Below are 9,362 nucleotides of genomic sequence, written 5' to 3'. Positions count from 1 at the left end.
TCTCAGATGACTCTACAACCTGTCAATCATTCCTGTCAATCTTACCTAGAGACCTAGTGAGCAGCACCCAGACTAGGATGTATGTCCTTTAAAAATTCAAAAGCCTGAGGCACACCAGCTGCCAGGTTGGTCTTGTGGTCAGACATGGGTAGATGTGCCCTGCTCCATATGGATTTCCTTGCCCACTTGCATCCCACCAGCTTCTGGCTTGGCCACATGGGTGCCTGTAACAACAGTCAGCCCACCCCACTGCCTCTGGCCTCTTGGCTGTGCCCGGTTCCAAACTACAAAGTCACAGGGGGGCATAAAGGACATTGTCCTGAGTTGCAGAGGTGAACAGCAGAGAGAGGGCCTCTCTCAGCCTCCCTGATGAAAACTGAAGCCCACTGGAAAAGTGAAGATAATCTCTGCAATATAGGCACACCAGACTGCCATACTTGGTAAGTTGAAGAGATCATTACCTCCCATTTGATCCTAGACTATTTTCAGGAGGAAAACAGCTGGAGCCTGTAGTAGAGCCTTGTGGAGTTCAGGCCTGCAGGAGTGTGGGGAGTTCAGTTTGGGACTTGGATCCAGAAGTCTGTCTAAATCTCATGGCTCTGTGACTGTCTTACTGGAACTCATTGACTTATAACTGACAGGACCAATAACAAAAATGAGAAGACATTTAAGCAAGTCACAAACTCAGGTTTCCACCCCACAAAAGGGAACTTCTGGGAAAAACTAGGTGGAAAAGTCTCATAATCAAACACCTGGACATCCTGAACTGATAGCACAGGAAGTAACAAAACAGATGAATGAGGCTCTAGACAAATTCAAAGCAGAAATAATCTCCCAGATAACTACAGAGATGGTGAGCAGAGTGAAAGACATGATTAGAAGCTCTAGGACAGAAACAGATAAAAAAAAAGTAGAGGAGCTCAGAAACATGCTGGAAGCCATGAATGCTGAGCATAAGAAAGAAATGGAAACCATGATTTCCCAACATAAAAAAGAAATGGAATCCATGAAACAGTTTCAAACATATATTCAGGAGATTAAAAACTCCACTGAAAGCATGCATAGCAGATTGAGGGAATCTGAAGATAGAATATCAGATAGAGAAGACAGGATTGCAGTTAAGGTGCATGAAAACAGAGATTTCTTAAAAATAGAAAGAGATCATGAGAAATTAATCCAGCAGCTGCTATATGATGCAATTAAGAATAACATAAAACTGATAGGAGTCCACGAAAAAACAGGAGAAATTACAATTGACATAAAAATTTGTTCACAGAAGTAATAGTAGAAAACTTCCCAGACAGAGGAGGAGAATTGGATATACAGACAAGTGAGGCATATAAAACTCCAATTAACCATGATAAAAAACATCTATGCCTAGACACATAATAATCAAGATCCAAGAAATCCAACAGAAGAACAAAATCCTACAGGCAGTTAGAGAAAAGAAACAAATCACCTATAAAGGAAAGCCTATCAGAATCACAGCAGATTTTTCAACACAAACCCTCAAGTCAAGAAGAGCCTGGGTCAAGTATTTCAAGCCCTAAAAGAAAATAACTTCCAACCTAGACTGTTGTATCCTGCAAAATTATCTTTCAAAATCAATGGGGAAATTAGATACTTTCATGACCAAGAACTCCTGAGAAATTTCATGAATACCAAACCAGCACTCCAAACAATCCTAAGCAATATCCTAGAAAAAGACAATGAAGATCACAACTCCATGAAGACCAACAGAGGGAAGCTACCAGGCAAGGTAAGAAACTAAAGTGAAAGGAAAAAAAACCCAAGAAATTGTGGAACCACCAATAGTAAAACATCATGAGAAGGATGAGTCAATATCTATGAATTATAACTATCAATGTTAATGGTCTCAATTAACCAATCAAAAGAAACAGACTTACAGAATGGATTAAGAAGCAAAATCCAACAATATGCTGTATACAAGAAACACATCTAATTCAAAAAGAAATACATAGACTGAAAGTAAAAGGATGGAAAACAGTTCATACCACAGGAACCCAGAAAAAAGCAGGGGTAGCAATTCTATTTGCAGACAAGCTAGATTTCAAAACTGAAAGTAATTAAGAGAGACAAAGATGATCACTATATCCTTATGAAGGGAACAGTACAAGAGGAAGACATGACAATCATAAATATATATGCACCAAATATGAATGCCCCCAACTATACAAAACAAATATTAATGGACATGAAAAGCCAAATAAGTTCTAATACAATTGTAGTGGGGCATCTCAATACACCTTTATCACAATTAGACAGATCATCTAGACAAAACATTACCAAAAACATTCTAGAACCAAGCTATTGAACAAATTGACTTAATAGATGTTTCCAGAGTATTCCACCCCACAAAATCAGAATACACATTCTTTTAAGCTGCACATGGATAATTCTCTAAAATAGACCACATTCTAACTTGTAGGACATGTCTAAGTAAATGTAAAAGAATCAAAGTAACCCCCTGTATATTATCAGACCATAGTGCCATAAAATTGGAGATCAGTGACATAAGAAACTGCAAAAGTCCCACAAACACATGGAAATTAAATAACATCCTCCTGAACAACCAATGGGTCACAGAAGAAATTAAAGAAGAAATTAGACAGTTTCTCCAAGTAAATGATAATGCCAGTACAACATACAGGAATCTATGGGATACAATGAAAGCAGTTCTACCTGGGATATTCAGAGCAGTCACTGCCCATATTAGCAAAACAGAGAGAACTCAAATAAATAACCTACTGCAGAACCTCAAGCTCCTAGAAAAGAGCATAACAAACCAAAATCTTGTATAAGAGAGGAAATTGTAAAGATCAGAGCAGAAATCAATGCAATTGACACTAAGAGTATGTTCCAAAAAATTAATGAATCAAAGAGTTGATTTTTTGAAAGAATAAATAAAATCAATAAACCCTTAGCCAAACTTATCAAAAGAAGGAAAGAAGAGACTCAAATCCATGCAATCAAGAATGAAAAAGGTGAAGTCACAATGGATCCAGGAGAATTCCACAGCATCATCAATACCTTCTTCGAGAACCAGTACTCTAATAAAATGGAAAACACAGAAGAAATAGACAGATTCCTAGATAGGTACAAATTGCCAAAGTTAAATGAAGAAGATACCGAAATTCTAAACACCCCAATTACAATGAGTGAAATTGAAAATGTAATAAAAAATTTACCATCAAAGAAAAGCCCATGTCCTGATGGCTTCACTGCTGAATTCTACAAGACATTTAAACAAGAACTCTCACCATTACCCTTTAAACTCTTGAAGGAAATTGATAAGGAAGCAAAGCTTCCAAATTCATTCCTGGAAGCAAATATTTCTTTGATTCCAAAACCAGGGAAAGGCACAACCCAAAAGGAGAACTACAGGCCAATCATCCTAATGAATATTGATGCAAAAATCCTCAACAAGATACTGGCAAACAGAATACAAAGGGTCATCAAGAAGATCATACACCCTGACCAAGTTGGATTAATCCCAGCGTTACAAGGATGGTTCACCATTCATAAATCAGTAAATGTAATACACTGTATTAACAGAATAGAAGACAAAAAACATATGATCATCTCAATAGATGCAGAAAATGCATTTGACAAAATCCAACACCCATCCATGATAAAAATGCTACACAAAATTGGAATAGAAAGTCTTTATCTCAAATTGTTTAAGGCTATCTATGAAAAACCAACAGACAACATCATATTAAATGGTAAAAAACTGAAAATTTTCATGCTAAAATCGGGAACAAGACAAGGATGCGCACTATCACCACTCCTCTTCAATATAGTTCTGGAAATATTAGCCACAGCAATTAGAAAAGAGAAAGAAATAAAAGGAATAAAAATAGGAAAGGAAGAATTTAAACTTTCATTATTTGTTGATGATATGATACTTTACATAGAATACCCAAAATACTCTGCCTAAAGACTTCTAGACTTAATCAACAAATTCAGTTGAGTAGCAGGATATAAGGTCAATACTCAAAAAACTATAGCTTTTTATATACAAATATTAGACACACTGAGAGAGAAATTAGGGAAACTGTTCCTTTTTACAATAGCATCCAAAAGTGAAATATTTAGGAGTCAATCTAATAAAGGAAGCAAAAGACCTCTACACTGAAAACTATAGTACTTTGAAAAAGGAGATTGAGGTGGATATAAGAAAATGGAAAAACATCCCTTATTCCTGGATAGGAAGAACCTATATATTGAAAATGGCTGCATTTCCAAAACTATTATATAGGTGTAACGCAATGCCAATTGAAATTCCAACAATATATTTCACCAAACTAGAGAAAACAATCCAAAAATTCATTTGGAACTGGAGGAGACCTAGAACAGCAAAAGCAATTTTAGGCAACAGAGATTTGGCTGGGGGTATTACAATCCCCATCTTGAAACTACACTACAAAGCTACTGTGATATAACAGCATAGTATTGCAAAGAAACAGACCCGAGATCAGTGGAATAGATTAGAAGATGCAGAAACAACTGCAGATATACTCAGTCAACTCATCTTTGACAACCATTCTCATTGGAGGAAATAGAGCCTATTTAATTAATAGTGTTGGAAAAACTGGATTTCAACCTGCCAAAGATTAAAACTAGATCCATACCTATCACCGTGCACTAAATTAAGATCAAAGTGGATTATAGATTTAAATATTAAAACAGAAACACTAAATTTGCTGGAAGATAATTTAGGTAGAACTCTTGAAGACATTGGTATAGGAAAAGATTTTATGAACAAAACCTCAGTGGCATGGGAACTTGCACAAAGAATCAACAACTGGACTCTTATCTTACTAAAAAAGCTTCTGGACAGCAAGAGAAACCATCAACAGAGCTAAGAGACAACCTACAATGTGGGAAAAATTTTTCGGCAACTGTACTTTAGACAAAAGACTACTATCTAGAATATATAAAGACCTGAAAAAAAATCAGATCCCTCAAATTCAAAGACCCAATTCAAAAATGGGCATCTGAAATGAATAGACATTTCTCAGACAAAGAAGTAAAAACAGCAAGTATATATATGAAAAAATGTTCCACACCACTGGTTATTCGAGAGATGCAGATGAAAACAACACTGAGATTCCACCTTACCCCAGCAAGAATGGTTGGTATTAAGAAATCATCTAATAACAAATGCTGGTGGGGATGTGGGGAGAAAGGGACCCTTCTCCTATTTCGTTGGGAGTGCATACTGGTGTACCCACTGTGAAAATCAGTATAGAGATACCTTAAAGAACTAGGCTTAGAGGTCCCTTTTTACCCAGCTATCCCTCTGCTGGGTATCTTCCCGAAAGATTTAAAAGAATCATATCACAGTGATATATGTGCACCCAGGTTTATAGTGGCAGAGCTTGTAATAGTGAAAGCTTGGAAACAGCCCAAGTGCCCGTCAACTGGAAACTGGATAAAGAAGATGTGGTTTTTTAATAAAATGGAGTACTATTCAACCATAAAGAATGAGAACCTAGAGACACTTATAGCTAAATGGATGCATATTTAGGCCATCCTCTTAAGTGAAATAAATAGGACACATGTGTAATTACCAAATAGTTCCTCTAGTGTGAGAAAGTGAAAGTGTAATTAAGGATACACACAGATGAAATGGCCTAACAACATTTTTCTTGAATTGTGTTTCCATCGTGTGTCATATGACTGTATTGAAATTTAAATTAGGGAGAGGTTTGGCTAATGTGGAGTCTGTTAACTAACTGGAGTTTATTCGAGATCATTATTTGTTCAATGTTGGTTTTGGGGATCTTTCTGAAACAAATCACGTCCTCTGGTGTATTGTTGGTTCTTGAGATACTTTTTTAAGTTATATGGAAAAATATTTAAGTTCTTTTTGGTTTTGTTTTTGTTGAGTTCTATTCTATTTGAATATTATTGTAGTTTTTTCCCCTTGCATTGTTCTTCTTTGAAGTGTATTAATTTTTGTATGTGTGTGTTTGATAATAAAGTTATTTTAAAAATTAAAAAAAATTCAAAATCCTGATTCATCTTTATGCAGTTCTGTGTTTATTTCTTGGTTGTCCTACACTACTTTTATGTTCATACCTGCACTGAACACATTGTCCCATTATCTTCAATACTGTGGCTGCTTTTTCTTTTACATTCAGCTGTACACTTGCAGTTCTTCACTCATCATCCACAACAGCCTGGAATCTACCTATCAGATCCTTATCATTTTGATAGCCCAGTTGGTAGATTGTGGAAGACATTAGCAGACATCAGCCCGACCTAAAAGGAAGGTCCTTCTCCTGTTGGGAAGGCCCTTTCTCCTCATTTTTACAACAACCATGGGTGTTTCTTGTGGACACAGGTATAGGAGATGACCAGGCTGTGGAGATAAAAGGCTCTAACTTTTCATGGAGTAGGAGGCCTCCACCTAATGGTTTGGGTTTTATTTTGCTGTTGATCTTTTTGGTATGGAAAGACACTCCAGTAGCCATGGTTTCCTAAATTTTTGGGGAATGAAACTGAGCAGAGAAGAAAACAAGGCAGCCATGAGTGAGAGCCACAGCTTTGGCAAAGCTGTCAACAATGAGCAGCTGTGGTGGCCCACACTGGGATTGGAACACTTTTTTTCTGTTCAGAGACCTCCAGGCAGGTTCCTTGTTGTTTTGCACAGGCAGGCCTGGTACACCTGAGGCTACTGATTTTCCTTCTAGGGGTGCAGTGGGCAGCATGCTCTGGACCATGGAGACTTGAATGTTCACTTGGGTAATAGCCAGAAATGTTCATGGGAGCCAGCAGAGCCCATAGACTCAAACTGAGGGGTCCCCTACTGAGTCTTGTTTTCCTTTCTCCTCTTGCCCTTGAAGGAGCGAGCTCTGGTCCTCTACTTATCCCTACCCCCTGTCAGTCTTTCAGAGAAAACAAGTTCTTTGGATTTTAGTGCTTGTCTATCAAAATAGAGTTAAAAAGTAGAGTACTAGCCTAGTGCTTCATCAATTTGGAATAGAAAAGCTTGTTATAAAAAAGGTAAAAGTAGGGTGTGTTGCTATAATCCCAGCACTTGGGAGGCTGAGGCAGCAGGATCATTGTGAGTCTGCAGCCAGTCTGGGATACATAGTGATTTCAAGGCCAGCCTGAACTACATAGAGAACCTGTCTAAAAACAAGCAAGCAAGCAAAAAAAGATACAATTTAGAGCTGGCATAAGTCAATAAAATATATAATTAAAGAGTATGTAATTAAGAATATGTAATTAAAAATTCTTTTCAAAATTATGTCATGTTGATTCTTCTATTTGATATTCATTTATTCTCATTTATTTGTAGAGATATATACATATGTTTATATGAAGTTCATACTCTTTTTATGTATACTCATATGATACAGATACACATTTATATGGGTATTATATGCATAGTTAATATTTACAATGTTACAGATATTTTTTCTAGACCTGAATTTTTTTGCTACTTTGTATGTTCAGACCCTAGTCTTTTATTTTTGGTACCAGGGATTGAACTCTGGTCCTTACACTTGTGAGGCAAGTGGTGGAACCACTGAGCTAAATCCCCTGCCCTCTTACACTATTTTATATATATACTCATTTGATAAAAATACACATTTATATGGTATTATATGCATATTTGATATTTACAATGTTACAAATATTTTTTCTAAACCTGACAGTTTATGCTAGTTTGTATATGATATAAATATCTCAGACAACATAATCCATAAGTGACAATTTTCTCTAAAACTATCACCATTATTAATTTAATATGGTATTAGATGTTTTAATCACTGGAATGAATTACAGAAAGGAGATTAAGTAATTGGATTAGGGACAAGGAAATGCAGAACTCATTATTTAAAGAAATGACACATTTATTGAAAAAACAAAACTCTAAATCCCTCATATCTCCTTTTTTTTGCTTAGACTCACTGTACTCAGTTACTGTGCTGTACTTTCAAATTTTCAGGGGCAGAGTACTTTCCTGTGATTATCCAGATGTGGAAAGTACAGCACTGCTCAGGCTTCCTCCACTCCCCACCCTGAGGGTCATCTGGGGTCCATGTGGGTATCTGAGACCTGATATTAGAGTAAATCTGTAGAATCAATAGTGGTAATATGTGCATGTCACACAACTACAGATTCAATTCGGTCCCTTTAACATTCTAATGTTACTCTACACAGAAGCACACAGTACAGTTCAGGAATACATAAATGTCTACAAAAGATTCTAAATAGCAAATATTATCTCTAGCACAGAGTAAGATTTAATATAAAACAACATCTGATTTCAAATTATACTGCAAGTCCATGTTAACAAATATGGGATAAATATTGGCAAGAAAACAGACACACAGAAAAATGTAACAGGGCAGACAGCTCAGATATAAATCCACATTTTATGGCTTGTGTTTAAGTGTCTTCTGAAGACATGTTTTTTTCTAGGATGCTGAATCTAGAGTGTGTGATTGATTCATGGTGAGTGTAGTTCTGAAGGCACTAGGATTAAGGTTGTGTGTGCTACCCACCCTAAGTAATCTGAATATGATAAAAGGGGCAGAAAGATTCTGTAAGGTCCCTTGTTATTTTGCTGTCTTATGCATGCATTATTACTTCTCCTCTATGATGCCTGCTTGCCATCACTGCCTTAGAGCCAGCTGATTAAAGATTGAAAACTATACATACTGTGAGCAAATAAATTTTTTCTCCTTCAATTTGGATGTTGGGTATTTTGTCTAGCAGCCAGAGAACTGTAACAAACACACCACCCAAGCAGCCAATTTATTTTGACATTAATGTCAAGAACCATACAGAAAAAACTTTTCTTACAAAAGAAGTGAAACTAAGTGTCCACATGCAAAAGAGTAAAAGTAGGGCTTTTCTGCTCACCATACACAAAACTCAACTTAAAGTAAACTAAGCATTTACTTCTAAGATTCAAAATTACATAACTAGTAGAAGAAAACAGGGCAAATGCTTTATGCTGTTGGTCTGACCAATGAGTTTTTGGATAAGACATCAAAAGCCAGACCAAAAAAATGCAAAAATAATGAAAATTGACACATTGGAGAGACAATTTACAGATAGGGAGAAATTATTTGTGAACTATGAATTTGAAGAGAGAGTAATATCTACAATTTTGAAGGGACTCAAACAACCCATTAGCAAAACAACAAATAATCATAACATGGGCTGAACAAGTGAACATCCAATTTCTCCAAACAAATAAAATGAAGCTTGCCCCAATACCATAGGTAAGTGCACACAGGTCCCAGTAAGAAGCCAGTGTGGACCACAGTGGCACAGATGTAGGAAGGTCCAGCAAGGGCCCTGCCTTGACCCCA

The sequence above is a fragment of the Heterocephalus glaber genome, unplaced genomic scaffold, assembly GCF_053883595.1.
Source record: "Heterocephalus glaber isolate CG9 unplaced genomic scaffold, H.glaber_assembly_v1.0 deba00001461, whole genome shotgun sequence".
NCBI lineage: Eukaryota > Metazoa > Chordata > Mammalia > Rodentia > Bathyergidae > Heterocephalus > Heterocephalus glaber.
The sequence above is the reverse complement of the archived record's forward strand: the minus strand, read 5'-3'. Positions refer to the sequence as shown.